Raw genomic sequence first — 18097 nt, 5'->3', positions numbered from 1 at the left:
GAGGCAGGAGACTCGCTTGAGCCCAGGAGTTGGAGGTTGCTGTGAGCAGTGAAGCCATGGCACTCTACCCAGGGGCTCAGCTTGAGGCTCTGTCTCAAAAAAAAAAAAAATTTGTAAGTAAAAGTACATTTAGCCATAATTTTCTATTTTCTTACATATGGTGTCTTTGGGGACACGCTGCAGTAGAGATGAATGGAAGAAATAAAGAAAAAACTCCACTCCTTTTATTTTAAGAGTTCATATGTAATGAGTGTTTTAGGACATGCAAAAAGCTACTTTCCCTGCCTCAGCTTAACCACTGACATGTCACACCTCAAGCCATTCTTCTTATAATTAAACTGCTGCAATAATGCTATTTAAGTTATTCAGAATCAAAGTGAACATATCTAATTCTGTAAGGCATATGGCTAGGTTACATCTCAGAGTATTAATCTGTTTTTTGCGCAATTTCCTCCTCTTTTTTTCTTTCCCTAGCGCCACATGGGCCTTTTCCTTCTCCAGCCCTCGTAGAACCAGTAACTCAAAGAAACCAAAAATGTAGCAAGAAATACAGGAAGCCAGGAAAGCTGGTTTCTCCAAACCCAAAGACTGTACAAGGCTGAGGTGGAGGAAGTGGAGTGGTCAGAGGAAAAAAACCACACTGGATATGGCAGAAAAGAATGTCATCAAAGCAAGCAGGAGGTGAAGGACTAGAGGTCAGAAAGGGGCCAGCAGGCCCAGCTTTCAGGAGTGTGGACTCCTCTCTCACTCATCTGTTGCTTGCAGATAATCTCCTGTTCAACAGTCCTTAATACTTGTAGGTCCAGAAGAAAAGGAACATCCATAATTGTGTAGAGATGGAGAAGAACAGAAAAACCTGATCCCTTTACTTTGTTGGGACTAAATACAAACTGTTAAGAATTTCCTCATAAGCTGAGACAGTGATGGACTTGATGCCAATGTTATATTGTGGGGACTGGTCTAGAAAATTGTTAAGAAATGAGTTATCCACAAGTATCTTGTTAGCCCTAAACTAGAGCCAGGAATATTTTTGCCACGTCTTGACACAGACACTTGGTTGGTGAACAATGGCCACACAAAAATGAAAAGCAATTTCTTTTTTTTTTTTTTTTTTTTTACAGTTTTTGGCCGGGGCTGGGTTTGAACCCGCCACCTCCAATATATGAGGCTGGAGCCCTAGTCCTTTGAGCCACAGGTACCACCTGGGAGGCAATTTCTCCATGTGGTATAGGGTTTAGAGATACCTTCTAGCTGATAGAAACGGGACTTTAGAAATCAGGTTGGAATACTTGATGGCATCAAAGTTCAGGACTGGAGGTGCCTTTTTTAAGGCACAGTTCTTATATGTTAGGAAGCTTACCAGGCTATTGATAACAAGATGGTTTCCAGAGAATTGAACAGAAAGAAGAGGAGGAAAACTCTCAAAAATGATCTACAATCTTATCCCCCGATCTCTCCCTGCTTCAATGGATGGCCTCTTCCTTGGTGTATAAGTCCTGACCTACTGTGTTTAGTGGAAGTGCCCCATACTCCAAATATGACCCACCAGCCTGCAAAGGAAGCACATCACCAGAATGCCTCCTACCTAAATAAGTTATTCTTTCTACTTTTGGAGAAAATTATCATTTAATATTGATATTATTTTCAGAACAGGGTACGCCAGGGCCAGGTAAGGAGGCTTTTGAACCTTAGCTAGGTTACAAGATAGATATTACTTTGTTGGTAAGTATGAGTGTCTTAGAAACACTAAGTTGATGAAATACTCAAGAGGTGAGGTCGTCGAGATTGTAGGTACCTCTGAGAAGCACGCCCTCCGGCACCATAACAGACTGAATTATGCCCATACTTTTCAAGGATAAGAAAGATGGCACAAAGAGTTGACTAACTGCGGCTCGGCGCCTGTGGCTCAGGCGGCTAAGGCGCCAGCCACATACACCTAAGGTGGCAGGTTCGAATCCCCAGCCCAGGCCGCCAAACAACAATGATGGCTGCAACAACAACAACAAAAAAATGGCCAGGCGTTGTGGCGGGGGCCTGTAGTCCCAGCTACTTGGGAGGCTGAGACAGGAGACTCGCTGGAGCCCAGGAGTTGGAGGTTGCTGTGAGTGTGATGCCATGGCACTCTACCCAGGGGGATAGCTTGAGGCCAGAAGACTGGAGAGGTATCATCAAGGGGCTGAGAAGTAGTAGGTACTAATGATGGATCACAAAGAGCTTTGGAGTTGAGATTGTTCTCCAATAAGCACCCACTCTACTTCCCGATAAAGAAGTTAAAAAAGTTGGTATTATACTAAAGACATTCAGAAATCTACTCAATATTTGCATACTATGATCATTAGATTACAATGTCTCTAAGGAAGAGTAGCCACCGGTGACTAGGACAATACTGCTGAAGTTGTTTGCTGAGACCTGAGAGGCATGAGGAGAAAGATGGACTCACTGGCCTGAACACTGGCATCTCCCAAGTGCTAGCATAATACTGCCTGCAGCAAGGAGCCCCCAATTATAAGGATGATATGTTGCTACCTACAGTAAGATTAAGATTTAGTAGAGGAACATGATTTGGAATTTGGGGGTAGCATCCCGAGTGCCCTGGAAGCATTAAAGAAATGCTACCAAGAAATGGAACAGACTTAAAACTCCAAACTAAGGTAATAAATATCTTACCCTGCTGCTAAGGGAATGTGGGCCACTTACAAAGCAAACAATAGAGGGCAGAAGAGAGAGGTCCTTGCCCTTTTTTAGGAGACTTTCAGAGGATTTAATTGTCTGAAATGATCTATTTGTAAGATCACACTAAAGAATTGCTAATCAACTGCATAATATGCGTGTCCTGGAGCCCCTAATGGTGAGAAAGAAGGAAGTAGACTAAAAAAAATAAGTGATTGCACCATAACATTATCTGACTATATTTGTAAGTAATTGTTAGTGATCAGAGTCCAGCAATAAAGATGTGGAGAGGCTAAGAAGAAGGTAACCACAAGAAAGTAGTGACCTGGAACTTGGGGCTACTTTAGATTAAGAGGCAATAGACTAATCACCACACCTTCATTAAGGGTGGAAGAGACAGGAAGAGAGAAGCCTCCCTGTCAGAGCTCAGCCTGTCTCCAAAAGCCTGAAAATGTACAACAGGAGTAGAGTAAAAAGGAGCTCACTGATGGGGCGCTGGTGCTGGTATCTCATTGCCCACCACCTGCAACTGCCCTACACATCCTGACCCTTGATTTTCATAATAATAATACCACATGGTGACTTGGTCATCTGTTAAAGAAGGGACTTAACCTGCTCAGGTTAGCTTCTTTGGGCCCAAATTAAAGATGTCAAGTTCAAATGTGAGAAACATTCCTGTTTCAGATATGTATAGTAGAAGGCCCTTCCCACAGGGCAGCTTACTTGGAGACTATTCAAAGCTACACGCTGCTTATGTTAGCACAAGTGCACTTGAGGCACTCAATCACTTTTTTTGCTCAAGTCTACCTCAATAGCTTTCAAGTCTATCTCAGAACCCATTTGGGAGAGCGTCTTCTTGGAATTCACTGAGATGGAGATGAGACCTGGGAGTTGCCTGTGGTGGGAAGTACCTCGCAGGAGCATGAAAATCTATGGCCAGTCATTTCCAGGCAGTCCCTCAAAGTTAGGAATTTAACCCTGCAAATACATTGGGGACACTCTCCCTGAGGGAAAGCAGTGGTAGAATCAGCATATGGCTTTCCCAGGGCATGCCTAGAATCTAGGGACAGAACTGTAGGGTTTCCCTTTCTCTTTTGTTATCTGGGAGGTTGCAAGCCCCCTGCTGAGCTCTACTAAGGGAATCAGACTTCAAGAACAGATCTAAAGAATAGAACTGTCTGGCCACAGATGCTGCCCAGGGATACACAAACCGAAATGAGCTACAGGAGCTCTGTGGTAGGACTGGGGAATGCAGGGCAAAAACAAAACAGCTAGCCATTATGTGGAAAGCTATGTCTGGACTAATCAGGTGGGGTGGGGTGGAGTGGGGGTGAAACTTTACCCTTATGCAGAGTAAGGGACGTGACCGGGACGGGGAAATCAGCTATTCTGTATAATTTATAATTGTTCATTAGAGAACTGATAAGGGAAACTCACCTTGATAACAAAGACAGAGGGCAGGACCTGAGTGGAGAGTGAGAAGGAAAAGGCAGTCAACTCTGATTGATTAGAAAGGGGCAGCGGAAGCCCAGCCATGAGATAGGGGAGTGGGATCACGGCCAATAGGGTGGTAAAAGCCTTCCCAAGGTGAAGGCCTCGCACAGACTATCGCTCTCTGGAGTATGACTCTGGAAAATTAGAGTTTAGATGGAGTCTTTGCTCTCATTGTCTTAAGGAGAAAACAATCCTGAGATAAGAAATAAATGTCTTAGTAAGAAATCAATGATTGTTAGGAAACCTAGATGGTAATCCATACACTTCCTGCTATTCCCCTTCCCATCTGTTTTCTTGCTGAGACTGATTTCTCTTTCCTATTCCCACCCTGTATACTTCGGCAGAAAAATATCTCAAAGCCATCATGAGCCCACGTGCTGGACAGAAAGATTTGGGTCCTTGAGTTTGTTCCTTTCCAATGATTTAGTACAACAGATGCTAGAGGAAAACAGTTGGAAACTTTTAAATATATTAAAATGTGGCTCAGCGCCTGTGGCTCAAGTGGCTAAGGCACCAGCCACATACACCTAAGGTGGTAGGTTCGTATCCAGCCCGGGCTTGCCAGACAACGACAGCTGCAACCAAAAAAATAGCCAGACATTGTGACGGGCACCTGTGGTCCCAGCTACTTGGGAGGCTGATGCAAGAGACTCGTTTGAGCCCAGGAGTTGGAGGCTGCTGTGAGCTGTGATGTCATAGCACTCTACCCAGGGGGATAGCTTGAGGCTCTGTCTCAAAATAATAATAAATAAATAAATATGTTAAAATGTGAGACATGACCATAAAATGATAACAAATTTCTCAAACTCAACAGTATTGACATTTTGGGCCAGATAATTCTTAGTTGTGAAAAACTGTTTTGAGCATTGTATCGTGGGATATTTAGAACCAACCTTAGCTTCTACCCACTAGTGCCAGGAACAAGTCCTTCTTCAGTTGAGACAACCAAAAAACATCTCCAGAAATTGCTCGATGGGGGGGGGGAGGGGGGAGCAGGAGGGGAGGGTCAGAATCCTCCTAATTTAAGAACCATTAGTTTAAAGTAAATGACCAACACATATTCATTCAAGTAACAAAGTGCTTCAGAGTAATCATTTTAGCAATTATAGGTTTATCTTAGTGATGCCATTATTTTTTATTTTATTATAAATTAATATGAGGGCACAGATGTTTAGGTTACATTGTTTTCAATTCTAAGGTAAAGTTCAAATCTAGTTGAGCCCTTCACCCAGGGGGCGTGCTGAACACCCTCACATTATGCACCCTAGGTAAGATGTCATCATTAAAACAATTTTTGAGCTCTTCTTTAAATATCAATTGCAGAGTTTTTCAGAATTTCATTTAAATGGTTTTATGGGAAGAAAACTCTTTGCCTGCTGCTTCTACAAAACAAGTTCATAACTTATCGAAAATTAAATACAGTTTAGCAGCTGGGCTATCCCTTTCTCAGGGGAGTAGGAAGTGGGTTTAATAGTAATTTACTACTGATATTTTAAGTGTATGGTACATAAAATGAGAACAACCTCCCCCCCAAGAAAAAGAAAAAAGAAAGGAAAAAAATGGCAATATCAGTGAAATAAATGTACAGTAGCCTGAGGTGATGATTTTTGAGGAAACACTCATTTAGATGTACATATTCCAGCAAAATAGTTTAAGTCCCTTTTGTCTTTATCATCTATTATAAACGCCAATTAAAAGCACATTAGGCCAGGCAAGTGGCTCATGACTGTAAACCTATCACTTTGGGAAGCTTGATGTGGGTAGATTGCTTGAGTCCAAGAGTTCAAGAATAGCCTGAGTTTGCCAGGTGTCATGGTAAGTACCTGTAATCCCAGCTACTTGGGAGGTTAAGGCAGGAAGATTACTTGAACCTAGGAGTTTAAGGTTGCTGTGAGCTAGGCTGAAGCCACAGCACTCTTGCTCTGGGTGACAGAGCAAGACTCTGTCTCTACAAAAACCAGAGAAGTAAACCAGGTGTGGTGGCACGGGCCTACTAATAGAGAGGCTGAGCTGGAGGGGCCCTTGAGCCCAGGACTTCGAGGTTATGTTGAGCAGCCACTGCACTCTAGCTTGGGCAACATAATGAGTTTTTAAAAAACAAGGTTGTAAATCTAGGAGATCTAGGAGTCTCTCTGAACCTATTCTGGTTCAGGGGACTGTCTGATTTGCAAGTTGTTCTTTATTCAATTAAACTCTGTTAAAGTTAAAAGAAATTTGTACCAATGGTATCAGAAGAAATAAATAAAAAGATATAAAAAAGAGGAAGCAAACAAAGAAATAAAATAAAAAGCAAGTGGAGCAGGCTTGGTGAAAAATTATGTCAAGTGACAAATTTTTTAACTACTATATACATATGTGCGTATGCTGTAATAAATATTGTATACATATACACACACACATATTACAAAAGCAAAATGTGTCCATTAGGCCTACCACACACAATGTTGTGTTTTGTTATGATGTTTCATATATATAAAACTTATATTTCTCCTTGGTATTTCCTTTATCACCCCTCCCCTTTTGCCATTTCTATTTAATAGCTAGGCTGTGTGCACCGCCTTAGTAATGAAAGACAACAGCAGAAGGCAAAGAAACAGCATTTTATCCTAACTTTGGGATCACAAAAGCTTAGGTACTCAGTCACACAGAATTCAGGACACAGGTAAGAGGTTTCCATGCCCCCTAGCACAGAAAAGTATGCTTCATTCTGCACAGCCAAGGACACAGTAAGAAAAGCAAGTAGACAACCCTCAGAATGGGGAAAGATATTTGCTGGTTATGTATCCGACAAAGGTTTAATAACCAGAATTCACAGACAACTCAAACATATTAGCAAGAAGAGAACAAGTGATCCCATCTCACGGTGGTCAAGAGACTTGAAGAGAAATGTCTCTTTAGAAGACAGACACATCGCCTACAGATATATGAAAAAATGCTTACCATCCTTAATCATCAGAGAAATGCAAATCAAAACTACTTTGGGATATCATCTAACACCAGTAAGACTAGCCCATATCACAAAATCCCTAAATCACAGATGCTGGCGTGGTTGTGGAGAAAAGGGAACACTTCTACACTGCTGGTAGGATTGCAAACTAATACATCCCTTTTGGAAAGTCATCTGGAGAACACTTAGAGAACTAAAAATAGATCTGCTATTTGATCCCATAATTCCTCTGCTAGGTATATATCAAGAAGACCAAAAATCACACTACAATACAGATATTTGTACCAGAATGTTCATTGCAGCCCAATTCATAATTGCTAGGTCATGGAAGAAGCCCAAGTACCCACTGACTCATGAATGGATCAATAAATTGTGTTATATGTACACCATGGAATACTATGCAGCCATAAAGAAAGATGGAGACTTTACCTCTTTCATGTTTACATGGATACAGCTGGAAAATATTCTTCTTAGCAAAGTATCTCAAGAGTGGAAGAAAAAGTATCCAATGTACTCAACCCTATTATGAAACTAATTTTTAGCTATCATAGGAAAGCTATAACCCAATTTTAGCCTAAGAATACAAGGAAAGGGGAGAGGGAGTGGAGGGGAGGGGAGGGGAGAGGATGGATGGAGGGAGGGTGATTGCTGGGATCACGCCTATGATTTCTCCTATAAGGGTACATGTGAATCTTTCTATATGTGGGATATAAATGTCTTAACACAACAACTTTGAGAATGACGTGAAGGCTATGTTGGCCAATTGGATGAAAGTATTTCAAATTGTATATGGAAATAACACACTGTACCCCATGATAGTATTAATGTACACAACGATTTAATAAAAAAAAATTTTTTTTTTAAAAAGTATGCTTCAGGCTCAGAAGAAGGGCAAGACAAAAGGAAAGTAATTAGTGCAGATCCCAAAGAGAAGGGCGAAGAGCCCTGAGGAGGTACTGGGTTATGAGGGCTGAGAGCAGGAAAGGTCAGGCCCTATTGCCTGGGCAAAGTGGGACAGGTGGCCAGTGGTGCTTTAAGGCAACCATTGAGAGTTCTAATCGAGAACATTCTAACCAACAGAAATATGTGCATTCCTCTCAAGTGAACAAACAACATTCTCCAAGATGTTAAGACACAAAACAAGTCTTAACAAATTTAAGAAGACTGAAAAATTACAGTAGAACCTCCATAGTTGACCACCTCCCTACATTGACCACCTCCTTAAGTTGACCTAATTTTCCTAGACCGGACCACATATACGCAGCACATATACAGGTGGCCTAGATCCTTATGTTGACCACCTCTGTAGGTTGACCAGTTTGTTACAGTCCTTGAAGTGGTCAACTTACAGAGGTTCCACAAGCCAATAACCCTAATGAACACAGATGTAAAAATATTCAATAAAATACTAGCAAGCCAAATTCAATAGTACATAAAAAAGATCACTGACCAGGGGAGAGGGAGGGGAGAAGAGGGAGGAGGATGGGTGAAGGGAGGGTGATTGCGGGGATCACGCCTATGATTTATCCTATAAGGGAACATGTGAATCTTTCTAAATGTCCAATATAAGTGTCTTATCACAACAATTATGAGAAAGACATGATGGCTATGTTGGCCAATTGTATGAAAGTATTTCAAATTGTATATGGAAACAACATACTATATCCTATGATAGAATTAATGTACAAAAATACGATTTAATAAAAAAAAAAGATCACTTACCATGAACTGGTGAGATTTATCCCTGGGATGCAGGGATGGTTCAATAATGCAAATCAGTAAATGTAATACAACACATTAACATAATGAAAAGACAAAAACCACACAATCATCTCAGTAGGTATAGAAAGAACATTTGACAAAATTCAACATCCTTTTATGATAAAAACTCAACAAATTAGGTTTAGAAATAACTTATCTCAAAACAGTAAATTCCACATGTGAAAAGCTAACATCATACTTAACAGGGCAAAGTGGAAAGCTTTTCCTCTAAGATTAGCAACAAAACAAAGATGTGCGCGCGCTCTCTCTCTCTCTCTCTCTCTCAGTTTAAACAATAGACATTTATTTCTCAAAGTTCTGGAGGGTGAAACAATAAGATCCAGGTGCTGGCAAGTTAGGTAGGTCTCAGTCTGAGCCGTCTTGGCTTGGGTTGCAGATGGCGACCATCTCATTGTGTATGTGCTTGCCTGACCTCTTCACCGCGGTCTCGCCAGTTCTATTCAGCATGGCGCAGTTGTCCTCCTTGTGTTCCACAAATACATATAGGAGGGGTCAACAGTACATATTTTGGTTGCATCCCCAAAGTGGAACCCATAAACATGGAGGACCCACTATACTATATAAGGAACTACACATTCGCAAATTTTGGTATCCCAGGATGGTCCCAGAACCAAGTCCCTATAGATACAAAGGACAGACTGTACTGGAGGACAGAGCCAGAAAAATTAGGCCACAGAAATAAATGGCATCCAAAGAAGTTAAATTGTCACTGTTTGCATACAATAGGTTACTGGGATAAAAGCCTGTTAGAAATAATGAATTTTGTAAAGTTGCAGGACAGAAATCAATATACAAAGATCAGTAGCAGATAACCTTTTGTAGTTCAGAAGCACGATGACTGGATTTTCACTCTGTTGTGTGTGATGTACCCCTCTCAAACCTCACCTTGTCATGTTACCCATCTGACACCCACCAAAAAATCAATCAGTAGCACTTCTATAGACTAACGATAACCTATATGAAATAGGAATCAAGAAAGCAATCCGCTTCACAACAGCTACAAAAAAATACTTAGGAATAAATTTAGCCAAGGAGGTGAAAAATATATACGTTTTAGAGACAGATGAAAATAACTGAAGACACACATAAATGGAAAGCTATTCTATGTTCATGAACTGGAAGAATTAATTTTGTTAAAATGTCCATATTACCCAAAGCAATCTACAGATTCAGTACAATCCCTATCAAAACGCCAGTGACAATTTCCACAGAAACAGAAAAAACAATGCTAAGATTCATATGGAGCCACAAAAGACCCCAAGTAGCCAAAGCAAACCAGAGCAAAAAGAACAAAGATGGAAGCATCACACTACTTGATTTCAAAATATACTACCAGCCTATAGTAATCAGAACAACATGGTATCATTTCCATGGACTTGAGCTGAAACAACAGTTTTATGAAATTTAAAGCAACAGTTGAATGAAATTAGACTAGTATCTCACATCATATTAAAAAATAACTCAAATGGATCAAAGGTTTAAATATAAGGCGTTAAACTATAAAACTATTAGAAGAAAAGAGGGAAACAGCTCTATGCCACTGGTCTGGGCCAACATTTTATAGATATGACATAAAAACATAGGCATCAAAAGAAAAAATAGAAAAATGGAGTACATCAAACTAAAAAGCTTCCGTCAAAGCAAAGGAAACAATCAATAGGATAAAGAGACCACCTTCAAACTGGGAGCAAATATTTGCAAACCATGAATCTCATAAGAAGATAATATCTAAAATATGTAAGGCCTCAACTCAATAGCAAGAAAAAAAAATTTTTAAATGGCAAAAAATTCCTAAATATACAATTCTCAAAAGAAGACTTACAAATGGCCAAAAGATGAATGAAAAAAATGCTCTATATCACTAATCATCAGGAAAATGCAAATTATAACCATAATGAGACATCACTTCATACCTATTAGAATGGCCAGTATCAAAAAGACAAAGATAACTGTTGGTAAGAATGTGGAAAAAAGGGAACTCTTGTACATTGTTGGTGGAAATGTAAGTTAGGACAACTGTTATGGAAAACAATATGAAGATTCCTCAAAAAACTTAAAAATAGAACAACTATATGATTCAATAATTTCATTTCTAGACATATGTTCAAAGAAATGTAACCAGTATGTAACCAGAGCTGTACTCCCATATTGCCTGTAGTATGTACTATTCACAGTAGCAAAGATAAAAAAAAATCAACCTAATGCCCACTGATGGATGAATAAAGAAAATGTGGTATACAGACACAATGAAATACTATTCATCATTTAAAAAGAATGAAATCTTGTTATTTGCAAAAACCTGGATGAACCTGGAAGATATTATGCTAAGTGAAATCTAAAAAAGCTGAATTCACAGAAGCAAAGACTGAAATGATAGTTGCCAGGGGCTGGGGGTGGGCAAATGGAGAGATGTTGGTCAAAGGGCAGTTTCATTTAGATAAAATGAGTAAGTTCCAGAGATTGATTATAGGCTCTCTGTTGACTGTAGTTAATGGTGATGTGTTGCATGCTTGAAAATTACTAAGAGGATAGATCGCAAACGTTCTTACCACAAAAAATGAGTGTGTGAGTCTAGATATGTTCATTAGTTTGATTTAATCATCTCACAATGGATATAGAAAACACCACATGGCAAATATGTGCAATTTCTGTCAATTATACCTTAATAAAGCTGGGGGAAAATTTATGTTTCTGACTTCATCAAGTGAGAGTTGAAACCATTTCTTTCAGGTGTGGGGTCAGGTCCGTTTTTCCATCTGCTTTATCCTTCACATTAGTGGTTCTTAGACCCAGCTGAAGATCAGAACCATCCAGAAAGAGATTTGGATTCAATTAGTGTTTGGGAAAATTCTAATGGGCCAAGTTTGGGAATCCTTTCTTAATCCCTCATAAATCAGTCTCAGACATGACAACACCTACAACATGAGAACAGGCTTAAAATACGTGACAAAGGACTCAGTAAAAGAAGGTCACCTATAAATGATAAGACATCTGGGTCAAGAAGGGCAGGAACAGGAGGGATACTCAATACGGAAAAAGATTAATTGGTGACTCAAAAGAACTTGCGAGAGATGGGAACATATCTTTGAGTCAGCACAGACATCCAGGATGCAAACTAACCTCTTATTTTGAGTGTGAAGTAAGTTTGAAGTTCCCAAGCATCTGTGAAAGAGAAAATCTCTACTGCATCTTAATACATTACAGAAAATTAGACCATAAGCCTTATTATCTGGGCAAACAAAACTGACTGAGACAAACATTTCAAATAAGGATACTAAATATGTTTCTGGTTTTTTCAAATGGAAACGTTACAGAATGAGAGAAGAATGATCAGCTCAAAATAGCTTAACCAGTAAGGGAATGTGTCACCTCACAGAACAAGAAGTCCCAAAGTAGCACGCTTCTTCTAGGTTGGTAAAGTTCTGTTTTATTATTTTTAGGGAAAATGATAGTGGCAGCATTTCAAATATCACATTCTCATATACTTTATTTAGAGCAAGGAAAAAGAATTGTATTTGTGTCTTCAAAACCCTTCTGGATGCTTCCCAGAAGGCCCTTATAAATGTCCCTTCCCAGAAATGCATCACGCGCCAACATGTAAGTCAAGCACTGAAAAACAAATGGGACTCCAGGGATTTCTTTGTTAATTTGTGTCATATTTACCACCCCCCAGAACCCTAAGTGATACGGGGAAGCACATGGTCTCAGGAAAGAAGGAGAATCCCCAACAAAGAAGAGAGCAGTGAGGGACCAGGAAGAAGGGGGTTAGGGCTGAGAAACAACCTCAGCTGTAACTTGCTTCAAGAGATTACTCCACAACACCATTTCAAATGCAAACCTAAGCTCTGACAGCCCAAACCCATCAAAGAGTTCTCTACCTTCCCCAAGAAGTGCTCAGGATAGGCTCGGCGCCTGTGGCTCAAGCAGCTACGGCGCCAGCCACATACACGTAAGGTGGCGGGTTCGGATCCCCAGCCCGGGCCGCCAAACAACAATAATGGCTGCAACCAAAAAAATAGCCAGGCGTTGTGGTGGGCGCTTGTGGTCCCAGCTACTTGGGAGGCTGAGGCAGGAGACTCGCTTGAGCCCAGGAGTTGGAGGTTGCTGTGAGCAGTGAAGCCATGGCCCTCTACCTAGGGGGACAGCTTGAGGCTCTGTCTCAAAAAAAAAATAAAATAAAAAGAAGTGCTCAGGATAAAACTAATCTTGATTTAATAAGTGAATGAGCTAAGTATGCCTAACAAGTTAAGCATACTTCATAACACCATGTAAGACTTTCTAGAGATTTTTATATGTCTGTTTAAAATTATCTTGTGTCATAGTCTCTTCAATACAGATAACATGCTAGAAATCCATAAACACAGAAAGCACAAGATTGGAATTACATTTTTTTGATCTCGATTTTCACTTCCTCATTTTCTCTTCATAGAGGGACTTACTAAGAATTAGATATCTCTGCCAAAGATTAACATATGCACATGACCCACCAGACTAATTCAAATTGCATTTTTGTTTGGCTCAAGCTCTGTAGCATAACCATGATGCATGTTTGAGTCTGAGCAAAGAGGCAGACAAACTTCAGCTGAGATGTTCACTTAACCACCTCAATATGTTAACATGAAAACTTGCTGACCATGGCTCGGTGCCTGTAGCTCAAGCGGCTAAGGTGCCAGCCACATACACCTGAGCTGGTAGGTCTGAATCCAGCCTGGGCCCACCAAACAACAATGATGGCTGCAACCAAAAAATAGCCAGGCATTGTGTCAGGTGCCTGTAGTCCCAGCTCCTTGGGAGGCAGAGGCAGGATCCTTGAGCCCAGGAGTTGAAGGTTGCTATGAACTGTGGTGCCACCCAGGGTGACAGCTTGAGGCTGTCTCAAAACAAAAAGAAAACTTGCTGACCAAATGCTCCATTCCTTATGCCTTTGTCCCTAATTTTTTCAAATGAATGCAAAATACTTCTCTCATTAATCTTCTCATCACACACAAAGCAACATTTGACCATCCATTATTGTACAAGGAAGTGTTGAGTAGGATACAATATTATTTTTAAGTATAGTTCTTGAATTCAAACAGCTTTTATTATTGTAGGTAAATGATACCTGCTCAGATACCTATAATGCAAAGCAGAAAGTAGGGCCATGTAAACTGTTCACACAGAACAGGAAAGCCTTGAGGAATGAAGGGTCACACCTGGCACATGGAACCCAGAAGGAAGGCCTAATGGAGGAGAGGATACCTGAGCTGAGATTTAGGTGCCAATGACAGGGTAGAAAACAAAATTAAAATCACGTCTTTGTGAAATTATGAGAAAGTTCCAGAATGTTTGTTAGTCTTGTACAGGACTGAGGATGGGAGGAATAGAAAGATCAAGAAAGCAAAAGTAGATTCTGATGGTACCTGATTGTGGAGGAACCAAAAGCTAGTCAGGCCAGAGAATTTTTTAAAGATTGAGCTCTGTTGGCAATGAGGAGGCATGACAGGTTTCTCAACCGTGGAATGTCTTAATCAAAGTGATGCTTTGAAAAGATTAACTGGGCGGTGGAGTCTAGGGCTAAGTGACAGAGGGTGTGGTTTAATTATTCTCCAGAGAACAATTAATTATTCAATATTGCATCCTATTTGGAAGGACCCAGAGTAAGTATCACTTCCTCTGAGCTGTCCTAATGAGGCAGCCAGTCAGAATTAGGTGCTCCACTACGGTGTTCTTGAAATAATCTCCTGTCTGTGAGAGCATTTACTACATAGTATTACAAATGCTTATTAATCCTTATCTTTTCTACTCATCAAGAGGAAAGAACTGAGTCTCCTTACTTTGGTAATCCCAGTGCCTAGGACTAATGCCTGGATGCGGCAGAAAATATTTGTGGCAAGACCGAATAACCAAGTGTTATGGATTGAATTGCATCCTCCAAAATTCTTATGTTGAAATCCTAACTCCCAGTACCTGATTCCCAATACCTCAGAATGTGACCTGATTTGGAGAGAGGGTCTTTACAGAAGCAATCAAATTAAAATGAGGTCATTAAGGTGGTAGCTAATCCACTATGACTAGTGTTTTTACAAAACAGGGAAATTTGGACCAGGCATGGTGGCTCATGCTGATAATCCCACCACTTTGGGAGGCTAAGGTGGGAGGATTACTGAAGCCCAAGAGTTTGAGGCTGCAATAAGCTATGATCATACCATTGCACTCCAGCATGTGCAATGAGAGTGAGACTCTGTCTCTAAAAAAAGGAAACCTGGGTACAGACACACAGATGGCCATCCACAAGCCAAGGAGAGAGACCGTGAGAAATCCTTCCCCTACAGCCCTCAGACAAAACCAACCATGCCAACACCTTGACTTCAGATTTCTAGTTTCTAAAACAGAGAGATAATACATTTTTGTTGCTTAAACACCCAGTTTGTGGCACTATACGGCAACCCCAGCAAACTAATATGCAAATATTCACTCAATTTGAAGAAAAACCCAGTATCAGAGCTCAGGATAAAGGCTAGAGCTAACTATGAAGAGAGGTAATAATCAACATGGGAGCAGAATAAAATCTCTGTGGGAAATAACATAGGAGGAGACATGGCAAAGGGAAGGACTTCAGGGAACACCCTTGTTTAGGAAACAGAAAAGGAAGCCAAGGCAAACATCAAGAAAAAACAGTCAGGGCTCGGCACAGAGGCTCAGGCCTGTAATGCCAGCAACTTTGGAAAACTGAGGAGGGAGCACTTGAGGCCAGGAGTTCAAGACCAGACTGGGCAACTCAGGGAGACCCTGTCTCTATCAAAAAAAAAAAAAAGCGGCAGTCAAAAAGCTGCAGAATGAAGCCTGGTAGGAGGTCCAAAAGAAAATAAATGGGCAAAAGAGAAAAAGTAACAGAAACAGTAACAACTAATCATACCAAGAGTCACTCCACCTCACAGGGTGTATCCCATTCCCAAGAGACACTGTTAATGCATTTTCATCTGTTCCCCCGTTAAGTGTGGACTTATCTGCATCATCATCAGAATCTATTCCTGAAAGGACAGAGCCAGAGTTCTCAGGGTCTTTTACCTCACCAGAACTGCGATGGGAATTCTTACAAGTATCCTCCAATCTGACGAGGATTAAATGGACAGGACAGATTCTGATGATGGAGGTTTACTAGGGAACAAGTAAAAGGGCCTTTCAGATGCCCCTTACGATGGAATAACCCCTGCGAAGTGAAATGAATCCCAGTGTGGATATTTAATAATATATTTTAAAAGTGAAGAAAGAACAACTCAGGTACAACCTTTCTTAACTGAACTCTTCCTTCATCTTCCATGTTCTTGGCTATAGGAAAAAATGATATAAATTGAAATTCTCAGCCCTCAACCTCTAGCTCAGTGAGCATTCCCCCAAAAAGCCCCCAAAATTAAAAAAAAAAAATGAGTTCAAAAATACTGTGGAAAAGAGGCAACAGTTGTTACAGCTCATATTGCATCAGAGCAAACAGGTAAAGTAAGTAGTCTAACTAGGGGTGACCGAATGCAACAAGAACATTAAAGATCAAGGCCATGTAGCAAAGAGCCCAACCAAGAAAAGCAAAATGCAACTGAAAGAACAAAAGGAAATTCTCCCTCAGTGTTTTGAGTTAGAAAACAAAAGAATCAAACGAAATGGGAACTGTAGAACCAATGAAACAAATTAAGGACCAACTCATCCTTATTACACTAAAAAATAAATCAGAAACAGCCAGAAACAGAGTATTCATAGCGAACCAGTGATTTATGGATGTAGAAGAAAGGCTGAAGTCAAATAAAAATGACAAAGGTTAAAGCAATAGAGAAATGCTACTAGGGAGGGCAAGGATGATCCCATATAAGAATTATTGGTATTTCTAAAGTACAGAATCCAACAAAAGAAATAGTAGCAATATTCAAATACATAATAAAAATAATTTCCTACTGTCTTTATAAACGGACTAAGAACATCAGATGGCAAGAAAATGTGATGCAGAGCCATCAATTTTAAGAAAAATCCTGGTTAAATTGACAAATTAAAAGAATAAAGAAAAAATTCTTATGCATCTAAGCAGCAAAAGCAAATTAAAGAAATCAAAGAGGACCTAAGTAAGGGGAAAGAGATACCGTGTTGATGGATTGGAAGACTCAATATTATTGAGATATAAATTCTCCTAGAACTGCTTAGCCACATGTAAGAGAAGGAGCCTGAACCCGCATCTGTCACCACTTATGAACGCTAACTCACAAAGGATAAGAAATCTAAATCTAAGACACAAAATTATAAAAACTGTAGAAGATAGTATGGGAAAAACTGTTGACCTTATTGGCCTCGGGAAAATATTTATGAAGACCCCACTGGCGATTGCAGCAGCAACAAAAATAAATAAATGGGACCTGATCAAGTGAAAGTTTTTGCACAGCTAAGGACACAGTCTACAGAGCACAAAGATGACCTTTGGAATGGGAGAAGATATCTGCATCCTACAAATCCAACAAAAGGCTAATCACCAAAATCTATAATGAACTCAAGTGTATCAACAAATAAAAAGAGCAAACAACCGCATTAAAAACTGGCCAAGAGACATGAATAGAAACTTTTCTCATGAGGACAGTGTTATAGCCAATAAACACATGAAAAAAGTGGTCATCATCCCTAATTACAAAAGAAATGCAAATCAAAACCACTTTGAGATAATCATCTAACAGCAGTGAGACTGGCCCACATCACAAGGTCCCAAAGCAACAACTGCTGGTGTGGGTGCAGAGAGAAAGGAATAACCATGCACTGATGTTGGAGATGCAAACTACTACAGCCTCTACGGAAAGGTATAGAGATTCCTCAAAGAACTAAAAGTAGACCTTCCGTTTGACCCTGCAATCCCACTACTAGGCATTTACCCAAAAGAAAAAAAGACATCTTACCACAAGGACAGTTGCACTCAAATGTTCATAGTAGCTCTGTTCATAATTGCAAAGATATGGAAAGAATCCAAGTTCCCATCAATAAATGAAGGGATCAATAACCTGTGGTATATGTTTACCATGGAATAGTATTCAGTCATAAAAAGATGTAGATTTTGCATCCTTTGTAACAACCGGGATGGCTTTAGAGAACATCCTCCGAAGTAAAGTATCACAAGATTAGAAAAACAAGCATCGGCTCAGCGCCTGTGGCTCAAACGGCTAAGGCGCCAGCCACATACACCTAAGGTGGAGGGTTCGA

At 40.2% G+C, this 18097-nt stretch overlaps 1 pseudogene; it reads left to right on the top strand.

The window, feature by feature from the left end:
* The first annotated feature begins 9703 nt into the window (after positions 1 to 9703).
* Positions 9704 to 9801, top strand: LOC111722025 (annotated as a pseudogene).
* The last annotated feature ends 8296 nt before the right edge of the window (positions 9802 to 18097 follow it).

Source organism: Otolemur garnettii, unplaced genomic scaffold (assembly GCF_000181295.1).
Source record: "Otolemur garnettii isolate 467f Iridium unplaced genomic scaffold, OtoGar3 scaffold00005, whole genome shotgun sequence".
Taxonomy (NCBI): domain Eukaryota; kingdom Metazoa; phylum Chordata; class Mammalia; order Primates; family Galagidae; genus Otolemur; species Otolemur garnettii.
The sequence above is the reverse complement of the archived record's forward strand: the minus strand, read 5'-3'. Positions and strand labels throughout refer to the sequence as shown.